The sequence below is a fragment of the Mastomys coucha genome, unplaced genomic scaffold, assembly GCF_008632895.1.
Source record: "Mastomys coucha isolate ucsf_1 unplaced genomic scaffold, UCSF_Mcou_1 pScaffold14, whole genome shotgun sequence".
Lineage (NCBI taxonomy): Eukaryota > Metazoa > Chordata > Mammalia > Rodentia > Muridae > Mastomys > Mastomys coucha.
Window position 1 is genome coordinate 30,844,400 of NW_022196896.1, and position 22,008 is coordinate 30,866,407.

The window sequence follows — 22,008 nt, forward strand, 5'->3', positions numbered from 1 at the left end:
CAAGGAAAGAGCGGGTGTGGAGGCTGAGGTGGTCAGGAAGAGGGCTACAGATGCAAAGGCCATAAGAACACATGATACTCTGCTTTAAGCACAGTCCAGGGCTTTGACAGACTGGAAATGCAACCGGATGGTATCTCAGCGGACTCAGGAGTACAGCAGAGGCAGGAAGACAAGAAGCAGAAAGATGTCCAAGGTGGAAAGAAAGATGAAATACCCCAAGAATGCAGAAAGGACCTGGGAAGGGCAGAAATGGGGATAGGGGAGCTGAGGGATGCAAAGGTTCTCAGTTTCCAGTGAGCTCCCATGCATGAGGAAAAACATCAGAGGAGTCTGACCTGTCCTCCAGTCTGCAGTCTGGAGGCCTTAGCTTGGAGTACATTCCTGGTGGGAAACTTGGCTCAGCCCTAGAAAAGAACTCATTCTTTTCTAGAAAGAGTGTCCCAGTTTTTTGTTGTTGTTGTTGTTGTTGTTGTTGTTGTTGTTGCTGTGATAAACACTACCATCAAAAGCAACTTGGGGAATGAAAGAGTTTGTTTGATTACAACTGGTATCAGCAGGTTACAATTCATCCTCAAGGGAAGCCAAAAGAGGAACTGAAGCAGGGCCCAGTGAGGAATAGCTGCCTGTCCATGGCTTGCTTAGCCAGGTTTCAAAGACAGCCCAGGACCTCCTGCCCAAAGGTGGCATCTCCCACAGGGGGGTGTGCTCTTCCACATTACTTAGTCATTAAGACAATGTCTCACAAACATCCTCCCAGGCCAATGTAGTGGAGGCAATTCCTCAACTGAGATTCCCTCTTCCCCAAGGTTGTTCTAAGGTTATTTCAAGTCCACAAACCCAGCCAGCACTGTGGGTTTCCCAAGTCTCCACAGAGATGCAGCTAATCTACTGAACACCTTCTGAGCCCCAAGTGCTACTGCCATATGTGCTGATTCAGCTTGCAGGATCTCGCTCCTGTTTGCAGAAAAAAGTCTCTTATGAGAATTCTCTTGAATTACACACCAAAACACAAGTGCCATGCACTCTGACACAATGTTCTATATGAATTATTTTTTCTTCAAAGAGGGGATCATTAAGCCACCGAGGCTGCTACTATAGTAGATAGTATTTTATAAAATACTCTAAACAGAGTGACTTATGAACAGAAATTTATTTCTCAGAGTCTGAGAATGAGAAGTCCATGGCTAAGGTGTCTATGGATCTGCTATCTGGTAAAGGTCCATATCCTGGGTCATATATGACATGCCACTATATCCTTGAGAGCAGGAAGATGCAGGATCTCTCCCTGGCTCTTTTATGAGGACACTAAAACAATCTCTGGATTCCTCAGTCCTCCTGACTTAATTGCATCCAGTGCTCCTCAATACTAGCACTTTGGGGACTACAAAATAACAGTGCCAGGAACATAGTTGGAAAGGTCTGCCTTATTTTTGCATTTATTATGATTTTTAGGAAGACTTTCTAAATATTTTTAACTGAGTAATACTAAAATAAATAAATAAATACTAAAAGCACCTGTTTCCTTTGAAGAACTTCTCACATTAGATTTAAAAATGATACTAGCCTTCAGAGCAAATCTATTTGATGTTGAAATCAGACAGCGCATATTTATAACTTTCAAAACATTTCCCTCTGTTTTAAATCTCAAAAACAAATGAGAATGAAAAGTAAAAATCAAGTTTAATTGTGTGAAACTACTTTTCTGTCTTAAATTGGAATGGAAGCACTGCTAAGTGTTAGCAATGAAGTGGAGAGATGCTGGTCTGTATGGAGCTTACACCAATTTGTGAGCATGATCATTACCACAGACCCCTTGTACCACAGGCAGAAGGGTACCAAAGTTCTCCTGCCAAACAATCTCCACGAACAAAACAAAACAAAAACCCAGAACACACACACAGAACCAGGGCAGCTGTGTAAGATACAGCCATCGGCTGAGGTCATGGCAGATGTGTTGACAGGAAGGGAAGTGCTGGAAGACACTCCAGAATCTGCTAAAGAGGACCAAGACTTAGGTGGACCTAAGCAGCCATTTTTTTCCCAGAGTGATTTAAAAAATTCACCTAATTAGTTAAGCATACTGATCATGCCACAGGTACAAGATAGCCAAGGTTACGAGGCAATCTGAATGACCTACAGGGCACCCAGATATTTGGACTTGAAATTTTTACCAGCTGTGCCTGTGTTTTAAGATGAGGTTATCACGGAATTGGTGGACTAGGTAAAGTGGGTAAGCATTCTATAACCACACAGAGCAAAATGGTGCAGGAAGACTGAATTCATTCATATTCTTCCTAGTTCCTTGTCTGCCTGGCTGCTTAGAGCTGAGCCAGTTAGCTGACCTTGGTCTGGAATCCATCAGTTGACTATCCTTGCTTCCCCAGCTTGTAGACAGCAAACCTTGGGACAGCTCAGCCTCTCTCATCACATGAGCTACTTCCTTATAATGCCTTTGCTGCTGGCTCTGCCTTACGCTACAACCCTGACTACTGCAAGGCATATGCATTAATGCTGTCAGACAAAATGCAAAACTGGAAGTAAGATGAAAATACTCAATTATTTCACACACAAAAACAATGAGGATTTGTTGCTGTGTCTGTGCACTTAATTAAAAGGCCCCCCATGTGGTTTCTTTATCACTGACTCTCAGTACCTAAGAATCAGAATGCTTCATGTGGAGAAATGGCTTCAGAAAACCCTAGTGGAAAACAGCATTTGGGGATTAACAAGGAAAACTGCCTAGTCCTGTGCTAAGGAATGCTGAAAGGTGAAGAACCTGCAGGAGAATCAGATAAGCAAGGAAGGAAAGTCACGAGATGGAGCACACATCATGCTTATGTGAGATGGCAGAGCTGCTTTCACCTGGGAGAAAAAGCAGAGTAAGATCCCCCACCCTCTGTATGTCTCCCCTCCTTCCTCCCCTGCCCAAACCCAACTTGTGAGACTCTACTCACTCCTAAGGAAAAGTTATTTTTTTTTCTTTAATTCAAGCACTTCCAACAGACCACAAATCTTTTCTGAAACTACTTAAGAATATTTAATTCTCTGCTCCCCAGAGTCCTCTGGGGCACACCATGCTGGCCTAAGCACCCTGCAATCCCCTCTGGAACTCCATTCTCCTTTCACCTTCATCAGACCTGAAGAGCCTGAATTATAAAGGTTAGCTTCCCTTCCCCCACCCACTTCCCCTGCTTGCTGAGTCATCTGCAGTACCCAAGCTGCCCCGAGTAGCCTGCTATCCCCAGAGGACCTCCATTCTCTTGTCATCTCTCTGCCCACCATCATTGGACCTGAGGGTCCTGAACTATACAGCCCAAGAGGCCTGCCACAGGACCATCAAGATTAACCCCCAGCCCCAATACCTAGTACAACAAGAACATCCAGGCCTAAAGGCCCTCAAAAGAAAACAACCAACAAAAGTCCAGGCAGACATGACACCTCCAGAGCACAGCTACCTTACAACAGCAAGCCCTGGGGATCCTAATAACCAAGCACAAGAAAATGACCTTAAATCCAATTGATAAAGATAACAGAGTGCTTTTGAAAGAGTTAAATTTAAGACTTGTGCTGGCTAATGAAAAAATTGCAGGTTTGAGGAAAACAGTGGACCAAGGTCGAGCATGTCCAGATGGGCCTGGGCAGGGGCAGGCGAGCTGTTGGGACATTCTGGGAACTAGCAGGTCAGGAAGATGTGGAGGAAAAAGCATGCAAAGATATGTCCAGGTGGGCCCTGGCACGACCCAACTGAGTAATGGGTCATCTGGGCCCCTTAGATATGGTTTAAGGTCAGCCAGATGCTCTGTTGACTCAGATTACCATCCTTAGGAATTTTCCACCCTGATCTGCACGTATCCTAGCTGATATTTGAAATAGCCAATCATGTATAGCCACACCAATTCCTTTGTTCCCTCAGACCTTTTCCCTATATAAATCCCTAGCCCCTGAGCCTCGTGGTCGATTCCTCTGTTTCTTGTATGAGATACGTGTCTACCCGGAGCTCCAAAATTAAACTGCCTCATGTGTTTACATGAAGATGGTCTCTCATGATTCCTTGGGTGCACATCCTCCCGAGACTTGAGTGGGGGTCTCCCCATGGGGGTCTTTCACTTTAAAGAGTAAATGAATAAATCCCTTAAAGAAACACAGAAAAGTGCAAACAGGTAGAGGTCTTTAAAGAGAAAACAAGTAAATCCCCCAAAAATATACAAGAAAATAAAATTAAACATGGGAAGGAAATAAATAAAACTGCAAGACCTAAAAATAGAAAGAAAATTAATAAAGAAAACACAAACTGAGGGAATCCTGGAGATGGAAAACCTAGGGAAGAGAACAAGAACAACAAATGCAAGCATTACCAACAGAATACAGGAGATGGAAGAAAGAATCTCAGGCAGAGAAGATACAACAGAAGAAATTGATATGTCAATCAAAGAAAATGCTTAATCTAAAAATTCCTGACACAATATCCAGGAAATCTCCAGTACCATGAAAAACCTAATATAAAAATGAAAGAAACAGAGAAAAAAAAGAGTCCAGGCTCCAAGGCCCAGAAATGTTTAAAAAAAAAATCCTAAAAGAAAACTTTCCCAACCTAAAGAAAGAGATGCATATAAACATACAAGAAGCTTATTTAGAGCACCAATTAGAATGCATCAGACAGGAAAATCCTCCTGCCACATAACAATCAAAACACAAAATCTACAGAACAAAGAAAGAATATTAAAAGCAGCAAGAGAAAAATGACAGGTAACAAAGACAGACCTATCAGAATTATACCCAACGTCTCAACAGAGAATCTAAAAGCTAGATGAGCGTGGATAGATATCTTGCAACTTCTAAAAAATCCCACAGATGCCAACTTAGACTAGTATATCCAGCAAAACTCTCAATTACCACAGATGGAGAAAACAAGATATTTCAAAATCCAAATACAAACAATATCTGTCTACAAATCCAGCCCTACAGAAAATACTAGAGAAAAACTCCAACCCCAGGAGAATAACTACATGCAAGAAAACACAGAAAATAATTCAAAGGGAAGCACACACAAACACACTAACACATCAACATCAAAGAAACAGGAATTTAAAAACACTGGCCTTTAATATCTCTCCATCAATGGACTCAATTCCCCAATAAAAAGACTGGCTAACAGAATGGATAAGAAAACAGGATCCATCATTCTGCTGCATACATGAAACATAATACATTCAATAAAGATAGACTTTTATCCAAAATTAATCAAGAGAGACAGGAAAAAATAATTCATACTCATCAAAGGAAAAATCGACCAAGATGATATCTCAATGCTGTATATCTATGCCCTAAACACAAGGACACCCACATTAGTAAAAGAAACACTGCTAAGGCTTAAATTGCATATCGAACACCACACATTAATAGTGAGAGACTTCAACACCCAACTCTCATACCAATAGACAGGTCATCTAGACAAAAACTAAACAGAGAAATAACGAACCATCATGAATCAAATGGACATCTCTAGAATATTTCACCCAAACACAAAGGAATATAGCTTCTTCTTAGCACCTCATGGACCTTTTCCAAAATTGACCATAACAAAACAAAACAAGCCTCAACAGATACAAGAAACTTGAAATAGTGCCTTAATCAGACCACCATGGATTAAAGCTGTATTTCAACAACAGAAACACTGGAAAGCCTAAACACTCATGAAAACTGAACAACTCTCTACTCACTGATGTCTGGGTCAGGGAAGAAATAAAGAAAAAAGGTAAATACTTCCTAGAAGTCAATGAAAATGAAGACACAACATACCCAAATTTATGGGACACAGTGAAAGCAGTACTGAGAGGAAAGTACATAGCACTAAGTGCCTCCATAAAGAAATAGAAAGTTCTCATACTATCACATTCAAAGTATACCTGAAAGCTCTGGGGGGGGGGGGAGAAGGAGAAGCAGGCATACCAAAGAGGAGTAGAAGGCAGGCAATTAATCAAGGCTGAAATCAATCAGTCTGAAACAAAGAAAACAATACAAAGAATCAACTAAACCAAGAGCTGGATCTTTGAGAACATCAAGATGGACCAACCCTTAAGCAAACTATCCAAAAAACAGAGAGACAGTATGCAAATGAACAAAATTAGAAAAGAAAGGGAAAACATAACAACAAACTCTGAGGAAATTCAACAAATTATTAGGTCTTACATCAAAAGCCTATACTCAACACAACTGGATAATCTGGATGAAATGGACAATTTTCTAGACAGATACCAGGTACCAAAGTTAAATCACGATCAGATCAATTATTTAAACAGCCCTATAACCCCTAAAGAAATAGAAACAGTCATCAAAAGTCTCCCAACCAAATAAAGCCCAGGGTGAGATGGTTTTAGTGCAGAATTCTACCAGACCTTTAAAGAAGACCTAAGACCAATACTCTGCAAACTATTCCACAAACTAGAAAGAGAAGCTACACTGCCAAACTCATTCTATGAAACCATAGTCACCCTGATACCTAAACCACACAAAGACTCAAGAAAGAAAGAGAACTTCAGGTAGATTTCACTTCTCAACATTGATGCAAAAATACTCAATAAAATACTTGCCAATAGAATCTGAGAACACACCAAAATCATCATCCAGCATGATCAAGAAGGCTTTATCCCAGGGATGCAAGGATGATTTAATATATGAAAATCCATCAACAATCCACCATATAAGCAAACTGAAAGAAAAAAAAATCGCACGATCCTTTCATTAGATGCTAAAAAAGCCTTTGACAAAATCCAACACCCCTTTATGTTAAAAGTATTGGAGAGATCAGGGATACAAGGCACATACCTAAACATAATCAAAGCAATATACAGTAAACCAATAGCCAACATCAAACTAAATGCAAAGAAACTTAAATGACTACACCAAAATCAGGGACAAAACAAGCCTGTTCACTCTCTCCCTATCTATCCAATATAATACTCAAAGTTCTAGCCAGAGCAACATGACAACTAAAGGAGAGCAAGGGAATACAAATCGAAAAAGAAAAAGCCAAAGTATGCTATTTGGGGATGTTATGCATACATAAGCAACCCCAATAATTCTACCAGAAAACTCCCACAGCTGATAAACATGTTCAGCAAAGTGGATGTACACAAAAATAAATCAAAGAAATCAGTAGCCCTCTTTTATACAAATGATGAAAGGGCTGAGAAATAAATTAGAGAAAACACCCTTTACAATAGACAAGAATAATATAAAATACCTTTTTGTAACTCTAACCAAGTAAGTGAATGATCTCTAAGACAAGAACTTCAAGTTCCTGATGAAAAAAAAAATGAAGAAGATATCAGAAGACAGAAAGATCCCCCATGCTCATAGATAGGTAGGATTAACATATTGAAAATGTCCATCTTACCAAAAGCAATCTACAGATTCAACTCATTCCCCAACAAATTTCCAACACAATTCTTCACAGACATGGAAAGAACAAATCTCAATTTCTTATGGAAAAACAAAAACCCAGGATAGCAAGAACAATTCTTAGCAATAAAATAACCTCTGAAGAATCACCACCCCTGACCTCAAGTCATACCACAGAGCATCAGTGATTAAAAACTGAATGGTATTGGTACAGAGACAGACAGGTTCATCAATGGAATAGAATTGAAGACCCAGAAATAAATCCACACACTTATAGACACTTGATCTTTGACAAAGAAGCTAAAAATATACAATGGACAAAAGAAAGCATCTTCAACAAATGGTGCTGGTATAACTGGATGTCTGAACACATAAGAATGAAATAGATCCATATCTATCACCCTGAACAAAGCTCAAGACCATGTGGATCAACTATATCAACAAAAACCTAGATATACTAAATCTCATAAAAGAGAAAGTGGAAAACACCCTTGAATGCATTGGTAGAGGAGAGAATTTCCTGGACTAATGGCTCATGGTCTAAGACCAACAATAGATAGATCAATGGGACCTCCTGAAACTGCAAAGCTTCTATAAGGCAAAAGGCACTGTCAATAGGACAAATCAACAGCCTACAACTGGGAAAGGATCATTACTAACCTTATATCTGACAAAGAGCTAATATTCAAAATTTACAAAGAACTCAAGAAGTTAGACAACCACAAACCAGATAACCCAATTAAAATGGGGTACATAACTGAACAGAGGAATCTTCAATAGCCAAGAAGCACTTAAAGAAATGTTCAAAGTCCATAGTCATCAGGGATATGCAAATCAAAACTTCTCTGGGGTTCCACCTTGCACCCATCAGAATGGCTAAGATCAAAATCTAAAGAGATAGCACATGCTGCTGCGAGTGTTGAGCAAGGAAAACACTTCTACATTGCTTATGGGAGTGCAAATTTGCACAACCACTTTCGAAATCATTTTGGTGGTGTCTTAGTCAGGGTTTCTATTCCTGCACAAACATCATGACCAAGAAGCAAGTTGGGGAGGAAAGGGTTTATTCAGCTTACTTCCACATTGCTGTTGATCACCAGAGGAAGTCAGGACTGGAACTCAAGCAGGTCAGGAAGCAGGAGCTGATGCAGAGGCCATGGAGGGATGTTCCTTGCTGGCTTGCTTCCCCTGGCTTGCTCAGCCTGCTCTATTATAGAACCCAAGACCTCCAGCCCAGAGATGGCACCACCCACAAGGGGCCCTACCCCCTTGATCACTAATTGAGAAAATGCCCCACAGCTGGATCTCATTGAGGCACTTCCCCAACTGAAGCTCCCTTCTCTGGGATAACTCCAACCTGTGTCAAGTTGACACACAAAACCAGCCAGTATAGGTGGTTTCTCAGAAAACTGGGAATAGCTATACCACTCCTGGGCATATACCCAAAAGTTGCACCAACATTCCACAAAGACACTTGCTCAACTATGTTCATAGCAGTTTTATTCGTATAGCCAGAAACTGGAAGCAACCTAGATGTCCCTGAACTGAAGAATGGATAAAGAAAATGTGGTACATCTACACAGTGGAATACTATTCAGCTATGAAAAACAAACACATCATGAATTTTGCAGGTAAATGGATGAATATTGTGAATATCTCCGAGTGAAGTAATCCAGTTCCCAAAGGACATATATAGTTGTACTCAGTTACAAGTAGACAGATATTATCCATAACATACAGGATCATACTCCACTGACCTGAAGAATCTAAATGCAGAAGAAAGCACAAGTGAATCTCATTTAGAAGAGGAAATAAAATGGTCATAAGAGGCATATGGAAGGAGGGAAATGGGTAGGAGAGAGGATAGGGAGGGAAATTGAGGGAGATTCAGGATCAAGTGTGGAAAGAGACAGGAGAAATGACCAGATGGTCATGAGAATGAATGGAAATCTGCAACTGATTAAAGTGGGGAGTTGGAGGCATCTCCAGGACATGAGAGAGATGTGGGAAAAGGGAGGCACCCAAGAATCAATGTGGGCAACCTTAACTGTAACTCACAACACTGGGGATATGGATCCTGAAGAGAATTCTTCCTGCAGCCAAGCAGGAACCCCAGTGGAGCAACAGAGACACCAACACACCCACAAAACCTTCAACCCAAAATTGATCCTTTCTAGAAGAAATGCAGGCATGGGGTATGCAGCAAAGACTGAGGGAATGGCCCAAAAGCAATTGGCCCAACTTGAGACCCATCCCATGAGCAAGCACCAATCCCTGACACTATACTGATACTGTTATGCTTGCAGACAGGGGTCTAACATAGCTGTTCTGTGAGAGGCTCCACCAAGCAGCTGACTCAGACAACCCACAGTGAAACATTGGATATAGCCTGAGGACTCCTATGAAAGAAGAGAGGGAAGGATTTTGGGCCTGAAGGGGATAGGAGTTCCAGAGAAAGACCAGCAGAATCAATTAACCTGGACTCTTAGGGTTCTCAGAGACTAAACCACCAACTAAAGAACAGACGTGGGCTGGACCTAGGCCTCCCCACACATTTGTAGCAAATGTGCAGCTCCGTCTTCATGTGGGTCCTGAACAACTGGAGTGGGGGCTATCTAAAAAGCTGTTGTGGGATATATTCTAGCTGGGGCTGCCTTGTCTGGCCTCAAAAGTCTAGGATGTGCCTAGCCCTTCAGAGACTTGATATGTAGGCTGGGGGATACCCAAGGGAGGTCCCACCCTCTCAGAGAAGAAGGGGAAGGGGATGGGGGAAGGATTGTGGGAGGATGTGATCTGAAAGGGGGGCAGTGAGTGGGATGTAAAGTGAATAAGTAAAATAAATAAATAAACAAACAAATAAAATAATAGATCAAGTACCTGCAATATATATATTTATATACTGATGATAATATTCTCTTCGACTGTGAGCTATAAATATAAATTTATAGGCAAGAACTACTATAAAATCTTCAATAAATCAAAGAACAAAGAACTAAGCTCCTACACAGTCAGCCCTATCCCTTCAAACCTGACAGCCACTCTAGGCAAACTAGCGAGTTAGGCTGCATCCCATAGACCTAGGAGCCAGGGATGCAACATGCTCGAGTCAACAGCTGTCAGAGACCATCTACATTCAGTCGTCTAGGAGCCAGTGGTCATTTCTCTCATCTGTTCATAATAACCCACAAAAACAAAGTTTGATTAGGAAGAAAAACACAGCATTCCAATTAATAGTCATGTGAAAGAACATAGGACAGTAAGAAATTTAAGGGATTTTTTTAAAGCACAAATCAGAGCCCAATCTACAGCAAGCTTCCCAGTTCCCACTGCTTGCTTTACATAAGTGAATATATGCACACCAGGCTATCACCCTCTGCCACCAGTCCCCACTTACTGAGCCCAGATTCCAAATGTCCATTATTCATTGCTTTCACAGTGCTATGAATGGGTAGCACCCAGTGTGTGCAAGGCAAGTGTCTGGGACTCAGACTGTTTTCCACAAGAGTGGGAATGATGGCTCTTGCTAAGCCAAGGAAAGAAAGGTGACTAATGTAGCTGCATGTGTGGCAACTAAAAGTGCATGCAAATCCATGATTATGGGGTCTTTGCACAGACAAACTATGCAACAAGCAAGAAGAAAGCACTGAGAAAGACTAAAAGCGTAGAGACTGACCAAGTGTTGTCATTTCTGAAAGGATAGTTTTCCTCTGAAAACTGCAGATAGCATTTAAAACAAAGAACCAGTAGGTCACAGTAATGAGGTACAGAATGCAAAGTGATTGAAAACAACTAAGCAGGAACTGGGAGAAGAATCCCAGCCAGGAGTAGCAGCTGACAGGGTCTGTCACCGCAATGTCAAGGTTGGGAGACTAATGGCTCCAGCGTGTTAGGCAACTAGAATAATTCAGTAACCGCTGGCCACTTTCACACAGGTGACACTCGCCTGCTCCCTTTACGTCCATTGCTTTTAAAATCTTTATTATTTTTTTTATTTATGGTTGTATGTATATTTTAGTGTGGATATATGCCATATGTGTACATACCCATAAAGGTCAGAAAAGGACGTCAGATCCCCTAGATGTGGAATTACTGGCCATTTGACATGGGTGTTAGGAACTCAGGTCTGGTTCTCTGAAAGAGCAGGGAGTGATTTTAATCACTTGCCACTTCTTCAGCCCAACTCCTGTGATTTTATTATATAATAATTGTTAACATTTTGTCTAGGCTCAGCCCCACAGTTACCTAGCAACAGCCAGGTGTGCCTGACTCACTATAAAAAGGGCTGCTTGCCCCTCCGCTCGCTCTTGCTCTCTTGCCTTCTTGTTCTCGCTCTGTCCTCTCCCCCTCCATCTCTCTCCAGGTGCTCATGTGTGGCCTCTACTTTTCTACTTCTCTACTCTCTCTCTGCCTTTCTCTGTCTCTATTGCCCTCTCAACATCCCTGAATAAACTCTATTCTATACTTTACCATACTGTTGTGTGGCTGGTCCCTGAGGGGTAAGGAATGCCTCAAACATGGGGCGGCAGAGGCACACCCTTCACTCACAAATGACTACACCTCCATCAAACATATTCCTTCTCTCCCTTATGTTTTTATAAAACATGGCAATAATCAAGTATCTGTATGAAGTATCTCTGGCTTTAAATGACCTGTGTGGTGAGTGACATTCAGCTCAAAGACCAAACATGCCTTATCTTTTACAAGCCACTGCAAATCTACTGTCCTACAAAGAAACCCATGTCTCTAAGCACAATTGTTTTCCTCCATCCAACCTCTCTGTCCCTATGTAACCTTGCAAAGACTGCAGAGAACATGTATGTATTGCTCCGCTGAAAAGCCAGTCACTTCATTGTGTACACTCTAACGAAGGAAAAGACTACCTGAGATCAGGTCTTTTGGCTATGTCACCAGGAACCCAGAGGACAAGGGCCTCCTTGCCTGCAGCAGGGCACTGCAGATGGCACCACGTGGCCCGCCACAGTGCAAGGCACAAATGTGAGCATGAACTCTAACTCATGCAGAGGTATCCTCAATGCACAAACAAAATCCATGTGAAGTTTCAGCTATGGATGAGGGCTATGGAGGAAATCAACAGTGTGGCTGGCAAAGAGGCTACCACTCTACCTTCAGCAATCGTGGCACAACTGATGTAGTAACTTTTCTCCCAAGACCCAAAAGATGAAATTATAATACAGGGAAGGAATAAGGCACGAAATCTATAAGCGAGAAAGACAAGAGTTCTGCACCTTGTAAGCTTCTCACCTAACTTTCTCAGTGGTCTTGAAGTAGGGTATATAGCCTTTCCCATTTTAAAGACAAGGAGCTGAGGTCCTGCAGCCTCCAGCACTGAAGGAATTTCATGGAGCCAGTCGGCACCCTCCCACAGACTGCATTGGGAGACCTATCCCTCTTCTCAAGGAAACTACCTAGCTATTCACTGGCTACAAGTACACTTTTGACCTGGAATTCCCAGGGCCTCAGCCTACCCAGTGACACAACAGAGAAGTGTGGATCTTTCACAATACATACACGGAGTGTCTGAACCTCCCTGAAATACAGCAAATCTGGGCTTCCGAGATTCCTGGTCTCTGGGATACCAACAACCTAGATTGTGTGTGTATGCATGAATGTAATGTACTCTGGGATGCCAACAATCTAGACTGTGTGTGCGCATGAATGCAATGCACTCTGATACCAACAATCTAGACTGTGTGTGTATACAGAAATGTAATGCACTCTGTGATACCAACAATCTAGACTGTGTGTACACATGAATGCAATGCACTCTGTGTTTAGACTGTGTGTATACATGAATGCAATGCACTCTGGGATACCAACAACCTAGACTGTGTGTATCCAGGAATGTAATGCACTCTGTGATACCAACAACCTAGACTGTGTGCACATGAATGCAATGCCCATTTGTGAAGCACACTAAAGAGAGTCTTCACACCTGGTGTAGTTTTCTGCTGCAATTTCTGAGTCAGCAGTTGATTCTACCAGGTGTAAAGATCTTTCTCCCCAAGCTGCCAAACCCAGGGCTTACCTCACTTCCTTCAGGAACAAGCAGTAAGATACAAGGTAACAAGCCCTCCAGCATTGGTCTGCAGAACAGGCTGCACTGCTCTGACCCAAAGCACATCTATTTTCCCCTCTCATGACCCGGAATCGGGATCCGCATTACAGCTAGTGTTGTGTCACAGTCCAAATGGCATTGTAGCTCTATCCCAGTGGCATGGAGAATGATGATACATCCCAAAGGCAGAGGTATGTTACATGAGGAAGAAAAATTCAGAATCTCACAGACACCAGGCCTCTCCACCTTCTCTGCTTCCTTCTAGTCTACCAAACACTGCTCCTCCCCACCCCAATATCTTGATCATGGCTTCCTGTTTCCACTTTTCTCACAAGATCTACTATCTGTCCCCTTCCCACAACCAAGTCTCCAAATCTGCAAATCAAAGCCAAATCCTCTTCAGATTAAACCGACAATTTCTACCATCCACAGAATAAATGAAACACACACACACACACACACACACACACACACACACACTCATACACACAATGGTCTACAAGGCCAACAACTGACCTGGTTTCCTGTCTTCTGTTTCTGTTTGCCACAAGCCATTTGCCTAAGCCATCTCTATTGTCAAACACCCTCCAAAGGTTGCCTCCTTTTGTTTTGTTTCCTTTTGTTTTAACTAACTCTCAGCACTCACTAAGGTTCTCTCTCATTGAGATTCTCCAAACCACATTTCCCACACAGGTGGGAAGTCTTCCCCATTCTCAACTGCACTTGGAAATCATTTAAGTTAAGTTTTTGTATATTCATTTAATTCAGCGGTTCTCAACGGGTGGGTTGTAAAGTCTTTGGGGTGGGGGGGTCACATATCAGATATTTACATTTCAATTTACAACTCTAAAAATTACAGTTATGAAGTAGCAACAAAAATAATTTTATGGTTAGGAGTCACCACATCATGAGTTACTGTATTAAAGGGTCGAAGCGTTAGGAAGGTTGAGAACCACTGATGTGATTTACTCTCTATTCCTCCATGTTACACTCTAAAGATGTGAGAGTCTGGAGTCACCTAGGCAATAAGCCTTCAATCACACCAATAAGGGTGTGAGGTTAGCCTCTGAACGTGACTGTGAAGGATGCTCTGGATATTAGGTTAGATGAGGCGGGAAGACTTACCTCAGATGTGTATTCTGTACCCTAGGCTTCCATCCTGAACTGCACAAACACAGACAGCTAGCTGGGTAGAAGCGACCATCTCCTCCTGCCTCCTCACCATAGGTGCAACGCCTCACCCTCCGGCCTCTGGGAGTCCCCTGGAACTATACACCAAAATAAATCTTTCTCCTTTAAGTTGCTTTTGTCAGATACTGAATCATATTACTGGGCTTACAGATAAAGGAAAAGCAACTAATACATGCCATGAATAGGCAGAGACCACATCTTTTCCTGGGTAGTGAACATAAGCCATGAAGAAGCAGGGACCACATCTTTTCCTGACTAGTGATTATTTATCTATTTATTTATTTATTTATCTTAAATCTGGCACATAATGGATCCTCTGCAAATAATTTTTAATATATTAACAATAATAGGACAAATTATTAACTATATCCTTTTGTATAATTACTTCTTTTTTTTTTTCTTTAACAAAGTTCCAGTTTGGGGGACCAAAGCATGGTTGGTAATAATGGTTATTTTGAAGTATTATCACACGGGGCAGTGGTGGCGCACACCTTTGATCCCAGTACTTGGGATGCAGAGGCACGCAGATTTCTGAGTTCAAGGCCAGCCTGGTCTACAGAGTGAGTTCCAGGACAGCCAGGGCTACACGGAAAACCCTGTCCCAAAAAAACAAAAAAAGTATTATCCACGATTCTTCTTTAAGAGGACATCTGAAAAAGTGAAAATAACTTCTAGTGTCAGTAGGAAGGGGAAAAAAAAACCCTGCTTTTCATTACAACACAAAGACCCAAAATCCCATGTGATTAAGATTGTGTTTTTAAAGGTCTTATCTGGAATTGGACAATTTAAACCACTTTGATCCTGGCCTGAAGCACAAACCACACCATGAGATTCTTACAATTCTTCCAGAAACCTGTCTCCTAAATAACAGTTTCCTCTAGAAATGAGGTGCTCTCCTTTGGACTTGTATCTAAAACATTTACAGTTTTAAAGCCCAGTGCCACTCTCTTTTTTACTGTCAATGCTAGAAAAAAAAGCAATCTGTTTGGCTACTAAGCTTTAAAAGTGTGTGAGTGAGTGAGTGAGTGAGTGTGTGTGTGTGTGTGTGTGTGTGTGTTCCTGAGAGCACACTAGGGGCTGAGGGGATGGAGGGGAGGCTAAGGCTCATAAAGACCAGGTCCTTATGTAGTCTCTCCTATTGTGACAAATTTTATCATATGAAAAAGATTAAAGTTCTACCCTGTCCCTTGTTCCCTCAAACACATGGAGAAACCAAAGGTGTCAATAAAGGCAATGCATGGTACACATTTATTAATATTACTTTGCAAAATAATCATTAAGAAACTAGCCCAAGTTGTCTACAAGATGAGAAAGGACTGTGGTAGTGTAGAAAAGGTTGGCTGTATCTTCGTTACTGCCATCACTGCAAGTGAAATGAGAAAAGACACTCCACAGCCATCACTCAATCCTTTCGTGGTCATCAACTGGTTTGGAAACTCTCATTGCCCAGAATCACAGTTCCATTAGGCTTTGGGGACAGCACTGTGCCTGAGTCGCCGGCTCTTGTCAGAGTTTCTCAAGTCCTACTTGTTTAACTTCCTATTCCTATTTGTAGGGTAGCCAACTGAGAAACACCATCCATCATTGTTTTTGTAAAGATTAAGTTTAGGCTCTGCTTCAGCTGTGGAACAAAACCAGCTCACAGTCCTATCTACCAAATGAAAGCGATCACAGTAAACAAGCTCACTAAAGGTGAGATTGTCACAAGGCTCAGTCCAGAGTTGGGCTGTCATGAGAACAGCCCCAAACAGCCCCAATACCCTCGCTTCACAGCCTCAATGTCTAAACCGTTTTCATGAGCCTTTTATCTATAATCCAAAGACATTGAACTGCCATCCTCTTCAACTCTCGAAACAAGTCATCTTTACCACACATTATAAGACTATTCAGGAGAAGGAAAAAAAAACTCAATTTCTCCTACTTTTGGACTGTTCGATGATCAAGCACTACCCAGAAAATCCAAATCCGATCACTGAGTGACAGATTTTTCTGATACCAAATCCCTGAAGAAGAGGGCAGTCAGCTCCAGCAGCTAAGGGGCAGCAAACCTTTTCCTCTCTGGGTAGTAGAAAAGCCAGGCTCTGGTACTTAACACACATCTTGCTATTTATTAGCTATGCCTCAGATACTAAATTCACTAAACTCACCCACAGAAAGCAGATAATGGTAAAACTATTGTTTGTTAGAGGAGTAAGACGAAGCCTAGAGACATGCTACTCACAGGGCCGGCCTTCACAGGTAACTGATTGAGAGCCAGAAAACCTTTTACTGAGTGGACTGATTTACTTCCTAGCTGGGGTATGCAGCCAGCATAGAATAAATTCAGAGTCTTCACCTTGAATATCAATTCTCAATGCAACCTGCCAAGAGCCCGAAAAATGGTAAGAGGTAACAAAGAAGAGCAAAAGGGGAGCATGGCCTAAGACAGGTTTCCTCAAATAAATTCAGGAGGAGAGCAGGTTCTGTACCGTTTGTTCCTCTGAACCGAAAGTCCATATTAGAAAAAGAAAAAGTCCAGGTTAGCTGGAGAGACTCTCGGCTTAGGTTAGTCCACCAGACTCTAATGAAGAACAATAAAAGTAAAGAGTACAGCTAATAATTTTTATAAGCATTATACATGTAGGATCTAGAACATTATTGGACTCTAAAAGGAGAAAAGGTTCTCCAGGTAAACGTTCCCCAAATATTAAAAATGCAAAGAAGAAATTTAAGAAACCATGTCACTCCTAATACTCCTGCAGGCCGGTGTCTGTGCCGTGGGTTTTTTCATGCCTGGCAAGCACTGGTGCAGATTAATGCTGGATTTTCCACAAGCATACCTGTGCCTTGCTTGGCTGAGCAGCCAGACTCCCCCACAGCACCACCTACTGTTGATGGGCTATACCTACAGCAGCTCAGCTAATACAAAGCCTGTCTGTAGCTAAACACTGAAGAAGGGAAAGGTTTTCTCTTAGAACTCAATAGTAGGGACAGAGTGGGAAACTGACAGCTAAGTGGCAACCATATAAAATATCTAAGCTGCAAGCATCACATTGTGGTTACTGAAAAGGGCAAGGAGGTAATTTTATTTTTTCTCAACCATTTATTCTATAGGTATCGATCCCAAGGCTTTCAAGCTAGAGTCATGATCAAACAGCACATACATTCACCTTTCATTAATAGCAAGCATAGACAGTGTTAACCAACTTCTATGCCAATATGTGTTTTCCAACTAGAAACTTAAAACAGTATTATAAACCTAGGGAGGAGGGGGATTTGAAGATGAGGTTCACAGCAGAGATTTTCCTTCTGGTTAAGCCCTTCATGGACAACCAGGTCTTATTACAAAACTCCCCAGGCCATGACTGGATTCAGACTTACAGACCAGACAAATACCAAATCCCCCCTTGCCAGCCACTGAGGATACACAGAGCCAGTAGCTAGTCGGTCTCCTGCAAACAACCCAACCTCAATTCTGATCTAAAATTAAATCACTGACTCAAAATAGATCATGCTTTAAACGATCTGGGATAAAAACAAACAAAAGACCCACTTTCTTTTCCAGAACACCAAAAACATGGGTTAAAAATAAAAACAGATACAAATATCTAATATTTCTCTAGAACTATCTTCCATGCCCTATATTAAGACCTTTGCAGATTTTCAGGTTCAAAAAGTAATGCTATTCCTGTGTTCAATTCATGATTTTAGGTGAATAATGAAGAGATGTCACAGAATAAATTTAATGGGGTAAATCATTGGCACGTTACCATCAACTTGCCTGCCCTTATCTTAAAATAACTATGGTTAATAAATGCCTCATTTGAATGACCAGGTCTCAATACCACAAAATGAATACAAATACGACAGTAATAACAATAAGAAGAAGAAGAAGAAGAAACAATGGTAATAATAACATCAACAGCACAGGTGCTTTTGCATGACTTAGATGGTGGATGCTAAATAACTCTTTCACACCAAGAGAGGAAATGAAAATGGAAGTCATATTATTCATACAGAAAAAAATTGCTGATTCTGCTATCATATTCCTCTCTGCAAAAATAGACTCCGCAGTCCTCACAAGCCAGCCATGCACTGTTGTCACAGATGTGCGCCAGATTTGCACAGGACATAACTTGGCTGTGGGGGGAAACCCAGAGTCAGCCTGAATCTTAGGCAGGAAAGAATGCCTGTTCTTTCTTGGAGGAGAATGGGGTGACTGTCAATAAATCTGAATAGCAACTTGAAAGGGTCAAAAAGCTGGGCGACCGGTGGTCTTATTCCCACTTTGAGAAGTAATAAAGCAAAGTTATCTCCTCTTCCTTCTTCACTAGCCACCACGTAAAGACTTGTCACTGCCGTTTTCACCATCAGGCTCCCTGCTCTAACAAAAGGAGGGCAGAGCAGACACCAGCTTCCCACAGCCTGGCATTGTCGCCAAGTTCTGAGCACCGCTAGGTGACAGGGGAACGAGGGAGCCAGGATCAATTTTATTCTATTTCCAATCCGCATGCTTTCAAAGAAAACAGAGACAACCGAGCTGTGGGAGGAATGGAGGGGGTGGGGGGTTGGGGACAAACAAACTTTCAGAGCCCCGGGATCTGCATTCCCGCAGGAGCTGACAGCACACTGACGCGCCCACGGGATGACCTGGGTGGGGATGCAGCACGGAGTGGGGTCGGGGGCCGCCGCGTCCTCGCCCACCTTCTCCCCAGAAGTCAGCACTCCTTCAGAGCCTGGGCCTCATCTCTGGCCCGGGCGTGCAGCCGGGCGCAGGGCGGACAGCGGGCCAGGCTCCTCGGAGCACAGGCCCGGCCGGAGCGGGACCCTGAGAGGTACTCCCCGCCCGCTAGCGCCCCGGCTTACCTTGGATGCACGCCGGCCCCTGCCAGGCGGCCAGGCCAGGCACCAGGCAGGCTCCGAAGACCGCGAGGAGCTTGGGCCCCGCGAGGCACTGTAAGGCCGGGGATGAAGTGACCGCCCGGTCCTCGCCGCCGGCTCCGAGTGGACCGGGTTAGCCGAATCGGCCCAGATCGGGCGGCAACGGAGGGCTGGGCTGACGGCGGCCGCGTTTGCTCCTCCGCACCGAAGGGGCGGGCTCAGGCAGGCTCCGCGGGAGAGCGAGGGAGGGAACTTGGAGCCAGTTGCTGCGGCCCAGAGCGCGTGTCCCCTCGCAGCCGGCACGCCCCCGGAGCGCCCCGCCCCCAGCCTACCTTCCCGCCCCACCCCCTCCGCACCCGCACTCCTCCTCGCTCTCAGCCACCCCGCCCAGCTGTGCCTTGGCCCCACCCCCGTCAGCCCCACGCCCACCCTATGTCCCACTCCCCCACCGCTCCCACCCCTTGACGCCCTGGGATGCGTCTCCCCCACCCAGGACAGTGCACATCAGGCTGTGTTGGGTTCCTAGAACAAGTGGGCAGATGTGATGAGCCTTTCTGATAGCCCCTTCTTGAAGATCTTGCCAAGTCTCCTAACTCGTGTGGTTAGTAATAGGGTTTTCTCCGTGGGCAGGAAGCATTTTAGGAACACTAAGTATGTTCTAATTGAGTTTTACTAGTGGGAAGTCTAAAAATTAAAATGCATGTATATCAAAATAACCGAATTTAAAAGAGATTAGGGGGTATTATACAATACCCCCTAATATACAATACAACACAATATACAATATATATTCCTTGCCCCCCCAAAAAACTATCAAACAAAATTTCTCTATTTTTAACCCTTAGTACTATGAATTGTAATAATGGCACTTGTATGATTTTCTTGGGAAGGCTGTCTATACATATTCAAATTATGCAACTTTTGATTCCCTCTAGTTCAGAAATTATCAAATAAAAATCAGATAGCTACAGTAAATTTCTGGCTGTTTGCAAGAGTATTGTGTTAGTATATGATGTAATGCTGGGCTTTAAGTGAAGGTTGGCATGCAAACGAGGTCCTTGTCAGCCTCTATTCCTACTCCAAAACAGTGTCGATAGACTGAAGCTATTTTTCATCATTATAGCAAAGGCAGCCAGTTTCCAGCCAAAGCAGACCTCACCCCTGCACTTGCTTGCTCCAATTCCTTGTTTTAAGCCTTGCCATTTCTCATTGTGTGTGAGTGAGATGCAAACTTCCATTTGAGTGCCCCAGGACTTCCAAGTAAAGAATATCTTTACTCTGGAAATAGAGATGGGAAGAAGGAGGTCATGACCTACTCAGGAAATATCAAGGTTCTTTCTCCTAAATATGTCCTGTAAGCCTGCAGCAGCTGAGTGTACCCCACCAGAGAACAAAGGCAAGCCAGAAGGAAACCTCCAAAGCAGGAGAGTCAGGAAAATTCACGTCTCAACTAACTTATCTATGCAAATTGAACTTCACAGCATCAGGGTGCGGCTTTCAAGGAAAGGCAAGGGTAAACTGCCTTCTTGCTCATTCAGTTTTGCAATGGACTCCCTTTTAAAATGTTGACTTATAAAAATCATAAAAGATTACCCTGGGCTTTGGAAATCAGAAACACAACCAGTAACTTCTAGCTTTTGTGTTGACCAAACCAAATAATTTCTTGATAATGAAGAAGTCGAGTAAGGCCTTTATTTCACAAAAAGGCAAGCAGATCTCTGTGGATTGGAGCCCAGACTGGCCTATGAAGTGAATTCTAGAACAATCAGGGCTACACAGAGAAACCCTGTCTCAAAAAGCCAAAACCCCAAACAAACAACAAAAAACTGGGTTTTAACTGGATTAGGGGGTCTCATTGAAGGTGTTTCAATATAGAATCATATTATACTCCGAACCCAATAAGAGATATGTTCAGACAGCAAGAGGCAAACAATGTCTAAATCAGAGACTCCTAGTACACTTTCTGTCTTATCAGTTAGTACAATAAAGTCTAATACACTTTCTGTCTTATCAGTTAGTACAATAAAGTGTGTTTTTATTCCTTTCTATTGTCTGCTAATCTAGAATTGGTCTTTTTGAGACAAAATCTGAAGGACTCCCATAGTCTTCTGGAAATTCTAATTTTTCCACACTAATTTTTTTTTCTTTAACTAGAATCTTCCTGTGCTTAGAGTATTGTTCATGTGGGCTGTTGGCCTGTGCTTGGAATTCATTTGTCTCCAAAGGTTTTTCTCTCAGGAAGTATGTAACAATGTTTGACTGGTTCTGAAACAAGCATCTGTAGATAGAGTTTTTCAATATTAGCCACAGCCTCTGATTGCTGGACTTATTTCATCTGGGATAATAATATGATTTCTAAAGGGTGGGGGGAATCAGAGAGCTCAGCAGTGTCTCTTTACATGAGGAAGAACCTAGTCTTCCAATCGCTGGTGGAATTTCAGAAATATGAAAACCTGTGAACTGGATAGCAGTCCACTGTA

The 22,008-nt window shown here is 42.6% G+C and overlaps 1 protein-coding gene across 3 annotated transcripts in view; it reads right to left on the minus strand.

The window, feature by feature from the left end:
• The window catches only part of Fam110b (family with sequence similarity 110 member B), a 145,058-nt gene extending 125,230 nt beyond the window's left edge, over positions 1-19,828 (minus strand). For 2 of the 3 annotated variants that reach the window (XM_031366686.1, XM_031366687.1), the window contains exon 1: positions 19,514-19,828. The gene's annotated coding sequence lies outside the window, so the exon portion shown is untranslated. Of the gene's footprint in view, positions 1-14,602; positions 14,746-19,513 lie in introns of all 3 variants that reach the window. The other variant, XM_031366692.1, reaches the window with a different exon arrangement.
• Positions 19,829-22,008: the final 2,180 nt, after the last annotated feature.